The sequence below is a fragment of the Giraffa tippelskirchi genome, chromosome 6, assembly GCF_054371585.1.
Source record: "Giraffa tippelskirchi isolate mGirTip1 chromosome 6, T2T-mGirTip1v1.2.pri, whole genome shotgun sequence".
In the NCBI taxonomy this organism is placed as follows: domain Eukaryota; kingdom Metazoa; phylum Chordata; class Mammalia; order Artiodactyla; family Giraffidae; genus Giraffa; species Giraffa tippelskirchi.
Window position 1 is genome coordinate 72738676 of NC_137280.1, and position 17347 is coordinate 72756022.

Genomic DNA, 17347 nt, shown 5'->3' on the forward strand with positions numbered 1-17347 from the left:
CAAGCATAACAGGGTTTCTCAGGATATTGGAATCTGGCTGGAGCAACACTTCTTTCTTAAGCATAGAAACAACATGGATATAGCCAAAACCAAGTCCTGCATCCTCCAGAGGACAGAGAAGGGTCTTCTTTGCTTGTTGGTGTGATGGATTCCATTAAGTGATTTCCAAACATTGAACCAGCCTTGCATTCCTGGGATACACTCTGTTTGGCCATGACCTAGAATTCCCTTTATTCACTGTCATGCTGCTGCTGCTAAGTCGCTTCAGTCGTGTCCGACTCTGTGCGACCCCACAGATGGCAGCCCACCAGGCTCCCCCGTCCCCGGGATTCTCCAGGCAAGAACACTGGAGTGGGTTGCCATTTCATTTGCTAATATTTTGTTGAGAGTTTTTGCAGTGAGGCTCACGAGAGATATTGGTCTGCCATTTTCTTTTCTTGAATGCCTTTATTTGGGATTAGGATCATGCTGGCATCACAAAATGAGATAGGAAATGTTCCTTGTGCTTCTATCTTCTGGAAGATGTTGTAGAGAAGAGAATGAATGGAGTGTTCATAGCAAAATGGCTACTGAGGAGGTAGGCCAGGTAAGGCACCTTTATGCTTAGGAGCCACTAAATGAGCATCCCATCTCCATAAGAGAGGATCATCCCTACTCCATAGGGGATGTTGTGAGGGTTCCATAAAGTAGTTTCTACAAAGGTGCCACAGAGATACCAGCACAGACCAGGGACACAGCCACTGTACCTGGTGAGATTTGTGTGGCTTGCTTCCCCACCAGCAAGCATGGTACCACAATTCCATTTCTCTCATCAGCTCTGTCTAGGACTTGGCTGCCAAGCGGGCATGATGCAGGCCACACCCTGTCCCTGGGAGGCAGGGCTGTGCCATTAGTCTCCAAAAGTCCAGCAATTAATTTACTGAGCTGAGTTCCTTCCACGAGCCAGCCCATTGCCATAGTAACCAGCCTTCCCTATTCAGGGACTCAGAGGTGGGGGAGAAGAGACACTGAGCAGAAGGCAATTTAGAGGGAGAAAATGAGATCTGGCACATTGAGAGGCAGCCTGGGCAAAGTGCGAGCTCTGCCTGCTGCAGAGGGTCTGGCCGCTGCCCATGGAGGGTGGAGACTGTGTGGAGTGAGGCACCGCGGATGTGTTGCTGGGGCAACAGACGAAGCTCTGGGCAGGAATCTGGTGGAGACATAAAAGCCTGGCGTGGCTGTGCCCAGGCCACTGAGGCGGGTCCTTCTGAGCCTCTGCTGTGCTGTCTGATGAAGACCACACTTGCAGGTGCAAAGGGGCAGAGGAAGCTGGTTGGCTTCTGTCTCAATGGAAGCCCGAAAGCCCAGCTGCCTTGGGAGTGCTGGGGAACCTGCCTCCTGGATGCAAATCCCTGCCCTGTAGGACCTGCAACAAGTCCTCCTCAGTCACCAAACACAGACCGAGCACCTTCAGGGGTGTTGACTCTTCCTGCAGCAGCTGGGACAATGACAGAGCTTCTATTTCAGAACCCTGTGTCCAGAGTCCAGTTCTGCCTATGAGTCGCTGTGCAAACCAGGGAAGTCACTTAACCTCTCTGGACCTCAGCCCGTTCATGTATAACAACACCTACATCACAGGCCAGTGTTAACTGCATAGGGGTCCCAGGCCTCTGATGTCTACTTATTCCGCAATTCAATCATGCCCTGAAGGCAGGTCAGGCACTTACTAAGTGCCAGGCACACAGAACAGGACACTCTGTCCAAGAAGCTTCAGACCTAATGGTGGACACAGATAAGCAAGTAGATGCTTCCATTTCTGTAGGGTCAGTGCTCTGATAGAGGGAAGCATTTGACTTAGGCCTGAGAGTCAGGGAAGGCTTCCTGGAGGAGGTAACACCTGAGCTGAGCCCTTAAAGATGGGTGGAGAGCAGGCAGGGAGACAAGGGTTGTCTTCACCAGGAATAGCCCACCTCCCTTCCAGGATCACTTATGAGCAATAAGTATTTAGATGAGGAAGTAAAAGCAACAGTGAAAATTCAGGCTGGAGCAGAAGGCAAGAATTCAGGTTAACAAAGGCAGTCAAGGGACTTGGGCAGTAACCTAGAAAAAGGGGTCAGACTTTGCCCTTGGAAGCAGTGGATGTCCTCATGCAAGGGAGTGGCCTATATTGATGCAATTTCGAAAACCCTATTGAGAAGAATGGATGGAGCAGAGGGATCAACAAGGAGGTTAGTGCAACATACAAAGAGAGATGCTGACAATCTTTTCTAAGACAGTAAGGAGGTCAAGTGGTCCTTGGGCTTCCCTCGTGGCTCAGACGGTAAAGAATCTGCCTGCAATGCAGGAGACCTGGATTTGATCCCTGGGTCGGGAAGATCACCTGGAGGAGGGCATGGCAACTCACTCCAGTATTCTTGCCTGGAGAATCCCCATGGACAGAGGAGCCTGGCACACTACAGTCTGTGGGGTTGCAAAGAGTCAGACATGACTGAGCAACTAACACTAACATTTTCAAGTGGTCCAGCTGCAGATTCCATGTACCAGACTTCCAGGTTGAACATCTGGGAGCCGGTCACTGAGTGGGGTAGGGGTGATAAGCAGGACATAGTGAGTGAGTCTGAGTCGCCTGGAAGACACTCGGGTGGAGAAGTCAAAGACATCTGAGTCTAGCTCAGAAGAGAAAGTGGGGCAGGAGACCCTCCTTGGAAAGTGAAGAGGGAGTGGAGGACAGAGCCCTGGAGGAAAGCAGTGTGCAGCCAGGGTGGGGGCAGGCGGAGAAGCCAAGCACCAGCCCCCCTGCCCCCATATTAGTGTCAGCCTCACGTTCAACTTCTGTACTTAGTCACAGAAGTGCTAGGGTACTTCCGTGCCTTTGGTTTGCTTCCCGTGATCCAGTGTTTCCCTGTGACTTTCATGGTGGAGAATTCTCTGTTGTGTACTTTCAACTAAAGACAAACAAACAGAATCTTCAAGAGAATAAAAAGGTAAGTCATAGATCAGGAGAAAATATTTGCAAAAGATATATCTGATAAAGAACAGTTCTCCAAAATATACCCAAAACCCTTAAAACTCAGCAGTAAGAAAGCAACCTGATTTTTAAAATAAGCTGCGGTTCTTGACAGATCCCTCACCAAAGAAGATATACAGAGGGAAAATAAGCACATGATAAGATGTTCCACATCACCTGTCATCAGGGAAATGCAAATTCAGACAGCAGTGAGACACCCCTCCACACCTGTTAGGATGGTCCAGACTCAGAGCATCGACAACACCAAAGGCGGTGAGAATGTGGAGTAACACGAACCCTCAATCATTGCTGGTGGGAGCGCAGAGTGGCGCAGCCACTTTGGAAGACACTTTGGTGCTTTCTTACAAAACTAAACATGTTCTTACCGTATGACCCAGCAGCCACCCTCCTTGGCATTTATTTAAAGGAATCAAAAACTTAGGTCCACACAAAAACCTGCACATGGATGTTTATAGAACTTTATGTATAACTTCCAAGACGTAGAGGCAACCAAGATGACCTTCAGTAAGTGAATCAATAAATAAACTGTGGTCCATCCTGACAATGGAAGATTATTCATCACTACAAAGAAATGAGCGAGCTAGCCATGGAAAGACCTGGAGGAACCTTAAATGCATATTACTAAGGGAAAGAAGCCAATCTGAAAAGGCTACATACAGTATGATTCCAACTCTATGCCATTATGAAAAAGGCCAAACTATGGAGACAATAAAAAGATCAGTGGTTTCCAGGAGTGTGTGGTGGGGGAAGGAGGGAGGGATGAACAGGCAGAGCACAGAGGATTTTTAGGGCAGTGAAAATACATGTCTAAACTCACAGCATGACAGCTGGTCCAACAGGTTATGTGATAACAGATGTGGTGAACATACAATGGCATGAATGTTATAAACAGTAGCCAGAGCCATGAATTGTTTTATCTCCTCACAACAAGCTGACCAAACGGTGATTAGAATCAAGGAATCTCAAACTCAGGAAAGTCAACAAATGTGTCTCAAATCATACACCCAGGAACATGCAGATTTAGAACTCAGTCCTAGACAGATATCATCCATAACCACAGAGGAGTGCTCCCTGTCCTCTATAGAATGGAAGCACTAGTTTGGGTATCTCAAAGAAGAGGAGGAAACAAAAGAACTTGGGGCTTTAGGAGTCTGATCCTAATTACCAGCAAGAACATCCACCCAGCCCTCCTTCCATTCAGACATTGAAAGACTTACATGGAATCAGCTCAAACCCCAGGCTACCAAAATGCAGGATTAATTTCATTGCAGGGGATGGAAATAGAACGAGAAATGTGCTTTTCTAACCTCCTTCTTTGTGCTGTGGAATTCAAAAATATTTCCTATCAGTTCTTTTTATCAAGAGACCAGATGCCAGTCGCGTTTCTCTGCCAGTTGCTAAAAACTGTGAATGAAACTCAAGCCACGGCATCCCTGGAAACTCTGCTGGAGCTTCCGGGAAGAGAGGCGTGCTTCTGCTAGAGATGCTAAGTTTGGAGATGTGGAGGGCCATTTGCCATGACCTGGGGGCAGGGGGATCCTGATGGAGAAGGAAGCCACCCATTGAGGGGAACGAGACGAGTTTTGTCACTTGAGCACCTTAGCCCAGTGTTGCCCAAAGTCCATAAGCACTCAGAGCTCTTTTGTGTTGGGGATAAATATTTCTCCAGACCCATTTTTTTAAAGATCTAAGCCAGTCTGAGCTGGGCTTCTTTCACTTGCAAACCACAGACAGGCCTTGGACTTTACACGGCTCCGCAGATACGGCTCCATCTCTGGAGCTCACCCAGGCCCTTCCATGTGCCCTCCCCACCCTGGGTCCTTAATCTCCTTCCTTGCTCTGTGTCTTTTCCCCTCTTCCTCTCCTTTCATCTTTGATTGACAACTCAGCTTAGGCCAGCTTTCCCAGAATCCCTTTCCAAGGGCTGACTTCCAAAGTCCATCCAGATACCCCACCCCTGCATCCTTCCCGGGCCAATGGGGTGGCACAGAGAAGGATGCCTTCCTTTGAGAGAGCCCCACCATCAGCACCAGAAAACACTCATTGCTCTTGATGGTTCTATGAATCTATGCAAACATCTGAGAGCTGTTGTAACCCTTTTCTTCTTTCTTTCATTTTCAGTACTGAATTCTTCTTGATTTTGTTCTTTATTTTCTCTCTACCACCCCACCCCAAATAGACTGTCTCAGTTCATTTCACAAGAGACTCTCAGATTACAGGGTCCTGAGGACACAGAGATATTTCTGTTTAACTTATTTTGAGTAGCGTCTGGTCTGATGAAGCAATGCGTATAAATAGTGCTGCAGCTCCCACTCTGATTTGGGAGGTGCCGACCCAGAAGAGTCCCCATTTTTGGGGGGGAAGGACAGTGAGGAGCCATAAGCAGTGTCCCCGGGTGAGAGCTGAGATTGACAGTCAATGGAGAGCCACGGGCCGTGGGGACAGACAGACTGGAGTTTGGTTCCCGTGTCAAGCACTTTTCGGGTTTGCTGCATGATCTTGGCTACTGTCTAAGCTTCTGCACCTCGTCTGTAACAAGGGGATTAGCCTGCCCCACCAGTTTATGGGAAGGATTAGGGTCCCTACCACAGTGCCCGGTTGCCAGTCAATTAAAAAAACAAAAAAAGCTACGAGCACTCAATTAAAGGAAGTTATTGTTACCAGAGAGCCCTTTTTAGCACTTGTTTCAAGTTGCCAGTAACTTTTGTACCACCATATGAGACCTCTGTCTGAGAGAGTGGTCTACCCCAAACTCCCCCATTGCCCCACACTGGAATCCACTCTCAGCCCTTCTCATGCCTCCACCTAAGCCTGAGTGCCCCCAGTAACCAGGTGCTGGCAACCTCGCAAGGCACTAAGAACATCTCAGAATCCTGCATTCTTGGGGCAGGAAGGTGTCTGAGAGATGTTAACCGTCTTCGGGTGAGGAAGCTGAAGGGAGGATCAAGCCCTCACTTGGAGCCCCTACCTTAAGAGATGCTGTAGTCTAGAATCCAAGCTCCCGGCTCAGCTCTGGGGGCACCCAGGACCCCAGAATCTCTGAAGACACTTTTCCTTCTGAGAGTGAGACTCCGACACCTGAACCAGATTGTAACCCTGTGGGTTAAGCTCTGTAAGTCTATAATGGGCCTTGAGCACAGATGTCATTGGAGCACAGAAGTCTGTTCACATCATTCCCAGCAGAAAGCCTTCTCCTTCCGGCCTTTCTCAGTCTGGTCCCGATCTTCTTTTCCAGGTTCATGGTCCCCACCAACTCCTCATGAACCTTTTTCTCCAGCCTCAGCAACTTCCCTCTCTTTCTTCAACACCCCACAATTGCCCTAGCCCTTTGCCACTGCCTCTGTCATTACCTCTGAGGTGATAACAGTCTTCTCCTTGCCAGTCAGACTCCTACTCATCCTTCAAAACCCCTAGGATGCATCTTCTCTGATTTCCCACACAAGGAGTGTCACTATCTTCTTCAGGCTCCCACAGACCCCGGGATGATATTGTTTTAGCATTTCACAAACAATATTAAAACTGACCTACTTATCTTCTGAATCCTGTCAAGTGGGAAGCTGATATTGTAGTGTGTTGCTGTTGTTCAGCAGCTCAGTCTTGTCTGACTCTTTGCGACCCCATGGACTGCAGCACGCCAGGCTTCCTGTCCTTCACTATCTCCCAGAGTTTGTTCAAACTCATGTCCATTGAGTCAGTGATGCTATCCAACCATCTCATCCTCTTTTACCCCCTTCTCCTTTTGTCTTCAGTCTTTCCCAGCATCAGGATCTTTTCCAATGAGTCAGTTCTTCGCATCAGGTGGCCAAAGTAATGGAGCTTCAGCTTCAGCATCAGTCCTTCCAGTGAATTTTCAGAGTTGATTTCAGGTTGTATTATGATGGGCTCCAGCATGGCTGTCTCTCTCTCTCTCTGGGCCATCAATCCATGAGCCTAAGGAGTGACTGAGCTGAACTTAAGGCATTTCCCCTCTGGCCAGGCCTCTGGCAGTGGGCAGAGGTGAACTCAGGCAGCTTTGGCTCATCCCATCCCCTCATCTAGTGTTTATGTTCTTTTATCTTATTTCCTATGATCTTTTTTTCCTTCTTCTTCCTGGGTCAGGAAGATCCCCTGGAGGGGCTCGGCTCATCACCTCTGTACTTTGCTGTGTCCAGTGAAGCCAGGCTTTTCAAACCCAGTCTGAGCATTTCTCGGTGGGAGAATTTGCAGGAGGGACAGAAGAGCCTCTTGAAAGGTTCTATCTGAGGACAGAACCCTGCTACCCCATCCTCTTTCCTTCCTTTTCCCCTAAGAACCATCCACACGTGGCCGATCAACATGTGGCGATGTTAACGCATCACAAGGCCTTCGTGCATCCATCCACCCACAGCTTGCTCTCTCACTCACTGTTTCATCAGTCGGCTCTCTCGTCCGCCCTCCACCCAAGGAGTCACGCATTTCTGCACCCCCCCTCCCTCCCCACCTCATCACAGACCACTCACCCACACAGGTGCTCACTCACGCCGCAGGCCCAGTCCCCTCCCTACTCCCACCCAAGCCCACACCAGAGCTTTGTAGGCAATGGAGAGAAATCAGGCAGAGTTCCTGCCTCCAAGACTGCACATGGTAGGAACACAGCCCCAAAGAGGAACAAGGCATTTAAAATAGTGTGGGGTCAGTTGCAGCGATGTGGATGAACAGAGTGAAGAAAGTCAGAAAGAGACAAGCAAATACCATATATTAGTACGTATGTGTGGAATCTAGAAAATGGCACTGATGAACCTATTTGCAGAGCAGGAATAGAGACACAGACATAGAGAACGGACGTGTGGGCACTGTGGGGGAAGGAGAGTGTGGAACGAATTGAGAGCAGCATTGACATATATACACTACCATGTGTAAAATAGCTAGCTACTGGGAGGCTTCTGCATAGTGCAGGGAGCTCAGCTTGGTGCTTGCTCTGTGATGACCTAGAGGGGTGGGATGGGGGGTCAGGGGGAGGGAGGCTCAAGGGGGAGGGAATATGTGAGTATGGCTCACAGAATATGTGAGTTGCACAGCAGAAACTAATACAACATTGTGATGCAGTTATACTCCTATTTAAAAAATAAAAACAAATAAAAATAGTTTGGGCAATTCTCCACTTTCGTCCAAGACTCCATGTTACCCTCTAGGAAGTCAGATGTGAAAGCCCAGCCTTAACAGACAACACGCTGACACAGAGAAAGGAAGGGAGGAGGGGAGGGGAGGAGAAAGTGGGGGGAGCATAAATGAAAGAGGCTTCTGCTCTATCTGGCCTCTTGCCCTTGGACATGTTGCCTAACGGTGTAGGTCTCTTCTCCAATATAAAGTGGTTAGTAACTCCCTCTAGTATTCTTGCAAAAATTACCCGGGGGGAGTGTGTAAACACACAGTGCCAATGGTCTGTGTTCAAGTAAGTACTGCTGCATGGTGAGTGGTTGGCTAGGGGCACCCGAACCCCCACCTGAACACACCAGGAGCAGCTTGGCCTCAGGGCACCGGGGTATCTGCCCCTTGATGCCCTAAGCACATCTGACCCACAGCAGGCATTCAGAGAACTAACCGGACAGAACCCTGGGGACAGGGCTATCAGGAAATGACCAACCAAAGAGGCAAGAGATATAGGTATTTGTATTCAGTATGTAATGCTGGAGACCCTGGTTGGATTCCTGGGTCAGGAAGTTCCCCTGAAGAAGGAATAGGTTACCCACTCCAGTATTCTTGGGTTTCCCTGGTGGCTCAGACGGTAAAGAATCCGCCTGCAATGTGGGAGACCTGGGTTCGATCCCTGGGTTGGAAAGATCCCCTGGAGGAGGGCATGGCAACCCACTCTCTTGCCTGGAGAATCCCCATGGACAGAGAGCCTGACGGGCTACAGTCCACAGGGTTGCAAAGATTCAGACATGACTGAGTGACTTAGCACAGTACATTTAATATGTGCTGTACAGCCAGTGCATCCTCTGAGGGAGGGGTGATCAGGTGTTGAGGACTTTCTTTTCCAACATAAGAACAGGCTGGTGTGGCTGATGGGGAATCTTGGAGCCTGTATGACCTTCTAAAGGTTCTAGCAAGTTGACCTACCAGGCATTAAGGATGTCAGATCTACTCACTGACCAGAGATTTCCGGGCCCTAAGCTGTCCCTCACAGTGTTTTCTGAGCCCATCCCCTTGGCTCCGGTAGAGATGCTCTAAACTATCCTGGACCACACAGACAGTCAAGAGAAGGGCCAAATTCAGATCCAAGCCAGACTTACACCCACCAACACAGCCCAGTCCATGAATCCGGGCCTCTAGGGCTCAGTGGGACCCCCAGCAATGCCCAAGGTCCACAGCTGCCTGGTCATCACTCAGAGTTCACCCCTCACCACCACCACCACTGCGCCACCGCTGATGGGGAAGGACTAGCATCCACCATGCATGCCTGTATGTGGGACGCTGCACCAGACACTGCAAATATCGGTACCACTTTTCCAATCTTGATATTCCATTCCCTTATTGGTGATTTAAACCAAGCTGTAATTTAATTAAACAGATACTATGTGCCAGGCACTTAATTATCACCATTTGGAAATTACTTCCACAAAGATTTATCAAGTTCTTTACTGCGCCCACCATTGTGCAGACACCAGTAGTTCAGAGATAAGAAACACAAAACCCATGAACTCCAGGATCTCATTGCCAAGAGGCAGAAACAGACCAGCCCTTGGGGAATTACCGAAGTAGAAGTTGAGGACGTGAAGCTGTCGGCAGCATGGGGGGCCGGGGCAAGGAGCCCCGGTGGGGGGACCAAGATGCAAGGAAAGCCCACGCAGACTCACCCACAGCAACTCAGGAGCAAGGGGAAAAGCTGAGCTGCCAGTAGGTGTTTCCTCAGAGACCTGCAAACATGCCATCTGGGGTCTTCTCCTGCCCATCCGTTTTGCTGAAGGCAAACGGAGACCATTGCCCCACAGCCCAGCGGCCTCAGAGGAACCATTAGACCAGGCAAAACAGACAATTCAATCCTTCGGTTATTAACAGAGCCCCTCCTATGAGCCAGACACAGTGGTAGGTAAAGTTGTTGTAGTAGTCATTGTTACTGTTCCCCAACTGCTCAAATGTTGGATTTTTGATTGATGTGTATGTTTGGATATAAGATTCTGAAAGGGTATTTGTCAGAATGTTGCTATTGGATAAGCTGGGGAGATGAAAACACAGGGGCATTGTCAATATTGTTACCCTTGGAAAAACAGACTTTCAACTATAAAGCAATGATACACTAATAAAAAAAATAAACATTCATGTATTTAAATGCTAAAAAATGAGCCTTGATAACTCTCATAATTTAAGACATTCTTGAGAAATATTTTCTAAAACAAACAAAGATTGTCCATATGGTATGTATGCCTCATTGGATGAATTCTACACATTTACCTTATACACTTAAACCAGATTGGGATTTTGTTTGGGCCATGGATTCTGCACGAAGGCATGGGTTTGAGTCCCAACTCTGCCTCTTACTTACTGTGGGACTAAACGTCTGTAAGCCCCGGGATGGACAGGCCACTGGGCTGTCCATCTACACAGGGGGTAGCAGTGTAACTAGTCCCCAGGAGTGATGGGAGAATGTAGATTATATAGCCTGGGACCAACTGGGGTCCAATCTCAGACTCAGGGTCACACTAGTCTTGTTTTTACAGAGGTCAAAAAAATGTCATGGGGAAGGAGATTTCAATTATCCTACTTCTTTCTTGTTGATTTTTTTCTTTGGCCACACTGCATGGCATGTGGGATCTTAGTTCCCTGAACAGGAGTGGAATCTACACCCCTGAACTGGGAGCACAGAGTCTTAACCGCTGGGTGCTGGGGAAGTCCCCTTAAACTATTCTAAGTACCTCCAAAGACATGAAGTAAGGGCTGACAGACAGAGTTCGTGAGAGAAAGCTTTCATTTTAACAAGATATCCACTAACAAACCACTGGTTCCCCTTGGGAGGTGGCAGTTCCTCTGCCCCTGGGAGTAGGGCAGGAGAAGGTGGGCAAAGGCTGGGACAGAGATGATTCAGGCACCAGACAAGGAGATGGGGCAAGGTGGCTGTGACAGTCATCTCACAATCTTCAGATGAAAGAGCCTGTTAAAGGAATGGTTATTTGGGAAAGCCCTGTGTGGTCATGAATCTATCACCCCAAAGAAGCTTGCAGCGCTGTTTGATTTTCCAGTGAGATTTTGTTGAATGTATTGTTGAGCTCAGTTTGCTTTTTCTTGTTTTGATAGAATCAAGAGCAGCCTCTGGCCTCAGCCACTTGGCTGCCGGGCAGTCAAGACCAGTTCCAACTGGCTCCTATCTGTCAGGATGCAGTTAAAAGAGTCTTCTCTTTAGAGAGTTCTAACCAAAAAGGATGGTACAAATTGCTTTTTTTTTTTCAAAACTATATTATGAACCCAACTTTAAGAAATTAAAATGATGTTCTCATCTCTATCAGAACTTAGGCAGAGTTAACTAGAAGTAGTGAGCGCCCAGTAACGGGGAGTGTCCAAGCTAAGGCAGGTGGACAGCAGATGAGAACTTAACCCCATCAGATGAGGTTTGTCACCAGAGGGTTCCAACAAGCTCACGACCACAGCAGGTGGGCTGGTCGGCACATTCCCTGGATCTTGGCCAAGACTTCCCTCTGTTCAGGCCACGATGTTACTCAGCTCAGTCCCAAAACCTCCTGAGAGCCATTAACATGGCTGTGCCCTTTGACCCAGAATGCGTTTCCTTAGGAATAATCTCAGGGATGGCATCGCGAGGGGCGGAAGTCATCTGCAGAAAGATGCTCACTGAGGCAGCAAGCGGGAATTGGGCGAGGGGGGGGGGCATCCATCAAAGGGATTCAAAGAAGCGATAAAAAACAGTGCTTACTAAACCACAAAGAAAGTGACCAATTTTGCTAAATCATAAGGCTGAGGAGTAGTAAATGTCATTCACTCATTCAGTGTTGCAATTCCTGTGGACATTTGTTCACTTATTTACTGCAAAGTGCAAGGAAGAGAGGTCAGTGTGGCCACCTGGCCTTGACACACACACACACACACACACACACACACACACACACACACACGCATGCGCAATGGGCAGGAAGACCAAGGGCAAACCCTCTATGCCCGGGTATCTCTCAGTAGACATGCATTTGAGACCCATCTCTGTCTCTAAATACAAAACAGTCAAGTCGTTCACATTCTCCTGGACTCTGTTCCTTCATCTGTAAAATGGGGCAACTGTACTTTTCTCATCTTACCAGATACGTCTTCCTTGATTTCTGCTGTCATTTGATTTTTATTAATAAAAATATTTATTTCATTTTATTTAATAAAAATGATTAAAGTTGTTTCTGTCAGGCAAGCTGCTGTGTCTTCCACTACTGAGTAGGAAGATGGGCTAGGAAATCCTCAGGGCCCTTTCCCACCCTAAAGATCCCCGTGGGCCTTTCTCATTCTGGCTCTCCTGACTGCCTGCATCTGTAACGGTGGCTCCTTCTGATAAGGGCTTTGATCCCCCAGATGTGGCTTTGAATCTTGGCTCTTGTATTCCCTCTACCTGTCCTGAGGTAAGCTATGCAGACTCTTAGCTTCCATTTCCTTCTTCACAAAACCGAGAAACGAAAGACCGACAGAGAGTTCACAGTCCTGACCCAAGTGACCACACGCTCCTCCTGGCCTCCAGCAGCAGCGGCACTGAAGGAAGAGCAGGGCACAGGAGTGGATGAGCAGAATTTTAGGGGTGGAAAGGAAGCACTTAGGAAGTGCAGAACCTCAAGCTGGGAGAAGACCTTAAATGTTCATCTGGCCATCAACATTCAGCTCGGCACCCCTGCTGGCCCGGTGAAATGGCCATCCAACCTCTGCTTAAATCCCTCCAGCATTGGAGCCTCATCCCCCAGTGAGTGGATCCAGCGGACCCCTTCTGTCTCTGACCCGATCTTCCCACTGGACAGGAATCCAGTGTCCAGTGAAATTTCATCCGCTGGTCCTCCTGCTTCCACCCTCTGGGGACCAAGAGAGTGGATCAGCTGTCTCTTCTCCATGGCATCCTCCCAGATTCCTTGGCCACGGGTCTTCTTTCCTCCACACCAGAGGCTCTTTCTTACGGTCCACGGCTCTGTTCCCAGGGCAGCCTGCGTTCTTTCCTCTGAAAGTGACTCCGCTTATCTGCAACCCTCTTAGAATGGAGTCAGAGGGAGAGAAACAACCCAGACCTTCCAGTCCAGAGGGGGCAAGCCTCCTGCTGGTTACACCGATGACCGTGGATGACGAGGGGGCATCTGCCTGGCTGGTGTGCAGCTACATAGACGGACTCCCAGGGACACAAGCCAAAGGCTGTCCCATCTTCTCATTTTTCAAGAGAAGCCAGAGATTAAGATGTGTACATGAAATCTCCTGATCATTTTATGTTGAAAAGTAATTAAAACAAACATAAAATACACCTAAGAAGCAATAAGACTGTCTGTGGGCTGGATCAGCCTGTGGGCCACTTCCTTAACCATTTTGTAAATATGAAAAAACTTTTGAGAATCTGATGAAACTTTGAAGAAGCTCCAAAAAAAAAAAAGTTACAAATTTCTGCTCCCAACATTTTCAAGGCCCCTTGGAGATGTGCATGTGCTCTGGCAGTCAGTTGTCCGACTCTTTTCAACCCCAGGGACTGTAGCCCACCAGGTTCCTCTGTCCATGCAATTTTCCAGGCAAGCAAATGAGTGGGTTGCCATTTCGTACTCCAGCAGATCTTTCCAACCCAGGGATCCAACCCAAGTCTCTTGTGTCCCCTGCAATGGCAGGGGGATTTTTTACCATTAACATCACCTGGGAAGCCCCTTAAAGGCCCCATGGATCCCCAGAGTCACTTCTGGATCCCCAGGAAAAGAAACTCTCAGCACTTCCAGCCTCTAGCCAAACACAGGACACCCAACGGACACAAGGTGACAATTTCCCCCAAATCATGCAGCTGGCCCCTGAGCAGCAGAGAGACAAGGAGATGCAGGATGGGGTGGGGGTACAACCACTGATGTCACCCCCTCCCCTAGTCTGTGAAGCAGAAGCTAACTTAGATATACCACATGCCAACGAGGTCCCAGGCACTCTCAGAGTTCACCCTGCGTCCTTTCATCATGTTCACTTGGCAGATAAGGAACCCGTACCTCCCTGGGCACAGCTCCCCCAGCTCAGGGCAGCCAGAGAGAGCAACGGAGTTAAGACCAGAGGGCCAGATGAGCAGCAAGGCTCCTGCCCTTCACCAGCATCGGTGCCAACTGGACAGCACACCCCACTCAGCCCAGCCTCCAGCAACACAGAAGCCCTGGGGTTTAGAACTTCCCTAGAACAACTCAGTGAACTAAACTAGAAAGGGTCTGAAGATGCAGCCCATCACTGGGCGCTCTCACAGCACAAGTCTAGCTTCCTCGGATTTTGCTGAGTGTACATCCTCAGTGAGACACAGACAGACGGGGGCTGGAATGGCCTGTGTTCCCACAGGGATGCCACACAAAGTGCTGGAAGATGACAAGTAATGGAATGACGTTCTGGGGAGGGGGCTGAGGGGTCGCCCCCTTCAGGACAAGCCTGATAAGCCTCTCCCCTGTCAGTCATCTCTGAGTCTGGACTTGAGTGGGGAGAAGGGAGGGCACATTTTTCCAAAAATATGACTAATTCCAATTACACTTTATAACCTGGGACAAGAAGCTCAGGTCTGCTGCAGAGAATGGCTTTGCAGAGAAGGAACAAAAACACCTTCCTGGGTAGGAGAAAGTTGGGAGAGGGAGACCCACTGCTCAGATGGGAAAGAGATGTCAACTGAGACCAACAGGCAAAGCTCCTGGACACTGAATGCAAAACCAAAGGGACACGATTCTTCCCCACTTTACTCTCTTTGCGATTTTCTGTTTGTCTTGTTGTTGTTTTTTTAATCTTTCTGGCTCCTGCTCCAAATTTCTTATTGGAAAGTTGAAAGAAGCTAGGATGTCTCAATAACTCAAAAGTAGCAACTCAGAAACCAACGGGCATCTGACAGGCTGCTGGGCGACATTCATCCTGTGCTCCTGTCTCTGAGGGCTGCTCGGCTAGAATCAAACAGGTGCTTCTCGCCGACTTTGCTCCATCCCACTCTAAACCTGGGCCCAGCACAGGTCCAGCTGTCAGGACCGAGGTCACTCCCCGAGGCGCTCAGTGTGCTGGAGCTCCAGAAGGAGCTAGATCTCAGGGAGGAGAGGGCCCTGCCCCCGGGTCTCACGCCCCCAGGACGCTCCCATCCTGGTCACGGGGAGATGGGGGAAGCCTCAAGCCCTGTGACCCCCGACAGCCCCAGCAGAGAAGAGAAGCCGGCCTTACCTGGCAGGGGAGAGACTCGGGGAGATGCCGGCCAGGGTCCCAGTCCAGGCGGATCCAGAAGAAGCGAGTCTGGAGAAGCCGCGAGCCCCAGGCAGCCCCGCTCCGGGGCGGGGGTCACCTGCCAGCGACCCCGCCCACCCTCCCCCTAATCTAGCGAACTGACTCCCTCGGTTAGACCTGTAATAGCTCTGGCACCCTGGCCCCTGCCGGGGGTCCGGAGAGAGCTAGTTATTCAACCACTAACTAAATAAATACAGTAAAAAAGGTGAGGCTTGGCACTTAGAGGATAAAACAGAAAGTTTGTGACAAACAGAAAAATAAGGAAACGGGAGACACCTCCTTGGGGAAAAATAAATGCAGCAGCGGCAGCCAGCCCAGCTGCTGCCCAAGAACAAAGCTGCTCGGGTCCCCCCAAGGGGCGAAGTGGCCGGGGCGGTGGGATCCCCAGCGCGGAGCGCGGTGGGCGGGGCGAGGAGGGCGGTGGGCGGTGGGAGGGGCGGGGCGATGAGGTGGGCGGGGCGATGAGGGCGGGGCGGGGCGAGCGGAGAAAGCGTTGCCGGGTCCCCAGGAGAGCCAGGGGCCGGGTCGGAGGGGCGGGAGTCTCCCGGAAGAAGGGGGAAAGGGGGATGGTGTGTCCCTCTGGGGGTCGCGGTGGGGCGGGGGCGGGGGGCAGGAGGCTGGCGAGGGGTCAGGGCAGCAGGAACAGCGTCGGGCTCCAGGCGGCAAGGAGCTCAGAAGCCCGGGACAGGGCCTGACAACTCTCGTCCAATTATAGACCTCAGCGGGTATTTCGGTCCCTTTTACAGCCTGGTCTGAAATAACCCCTCGCTAGGCAGCAGCTGCTTGCAAGTTTGGAAGGTTTGGATGGGCAGGGGTCCGGGGGTGGGGGGCTCGCTTTTGCCGCGCTCTGTGAGCCCCCTTCCTGGCACAGCAGCTGCCTGCCTCTCGCTACAGGTGGCCCCTCTCCCTGCTCTCAGAACATCCTGGGGGAGGGGTGAGTTGATGTCCTTATTTTGAGATGAGGACTACGAAGGTTCAGGGAGAAACATTGTCACACACATACCGCCCCCCTCCGCGGGGGTCCCCCAGAAGAGCAGGAGTGGGGGCCAGGCAGGTGCGAGGAGCACACTTTCCTTCCTCAAGGGCTGCCCAGCCTCCAAAAGAAGAGAAGGAACAGGTGCTGGCCCCAGGGGCCCTTCTTTTTCTTGCTGACCTCTGTTCCTAAAAGTGGGCCAGGCATGGGTATTTTGAACTAGATGAGAACATGGCTTAATTCGAATGACCTCCCTCAGCCCCACTCGACCCAAATCAGGCTCCCAAACCCTTGGGTGTCTTTATTGGGCCTCCTGCTCGGCAGCAGGGATTTAATAAACAGACAGAGTGGGGCTCATCTGTGACCCAGGGAATTCTCAGCCATCCAGCCCCTTCCTTCCTCTCCTTCTCATTTCCCTTTGTCCCTGTGGCAGTTCGTTCCACGTGTGGTGACCAGGGGCCCACTTGGCACCAGGCAGAGTGTCAGGTGCCAGGTAAATGGAACACAGGAGGCATGCTGGGGGCGGGGGGGCGCTGAGATGGGTGCCCTGGTTATCAGAGACACAGGTAGGGTAGGGAGGGTAGGAAGAGAGTCATCACACCTGCGTGAAAGGGCTAGAGGGCACAGTCACTTAACACATAGGTGTCATGGGTCCCGTGTGTACCCAGGTGCCAGGTATCATGGAGAGCCTGGTCGGGAGGGGGAGGTTGCCTGTGTCCATCATCACAGGGAGACAGAAAACAGGGATGCAGCCCATCACATTGGATGACCAGGGTATCATAAGTGCTGTGAAGGACACAGAGAAGAAAGATGAGTTAGAGAATGAATGGGGAGGGAGTCGGACTCCAGAATCAGTACCAGGAGGCCATGACTAGAGATGGGAGCAACCCTGCCCTGCCTGTGTGAAGGAGGGCACCCAGAGTTGAGGCTTGCAGGGTGTCCAGAGGTCACTAGGGCACCGGCAGCTG

At 50.3% G+C, this 17347-nt stretch overlaps 1 protein-coding gene across 1 annotated transcript in view; it reads right to left on the reverse strand.

Annotated features, from left to right (window-relative positions):
- Positions 1-15828, reverse strand: part of COL22A1 (collagen type XXII alpha 1 chain) — a 219550-nt gene extending 203722 nt beyond the window's left edge. The window contains exon 1 of the mRNA XM_081502987.1: positions 15347-15828. The gene's annotated coding sequence lies outside the window, so the exon portion shown is untranslated. The remainder of the gene's footprint in view (positions 1-15346) is intronic.
- Positions 15829-17347: the final 1519 nt, after the last annotated feature.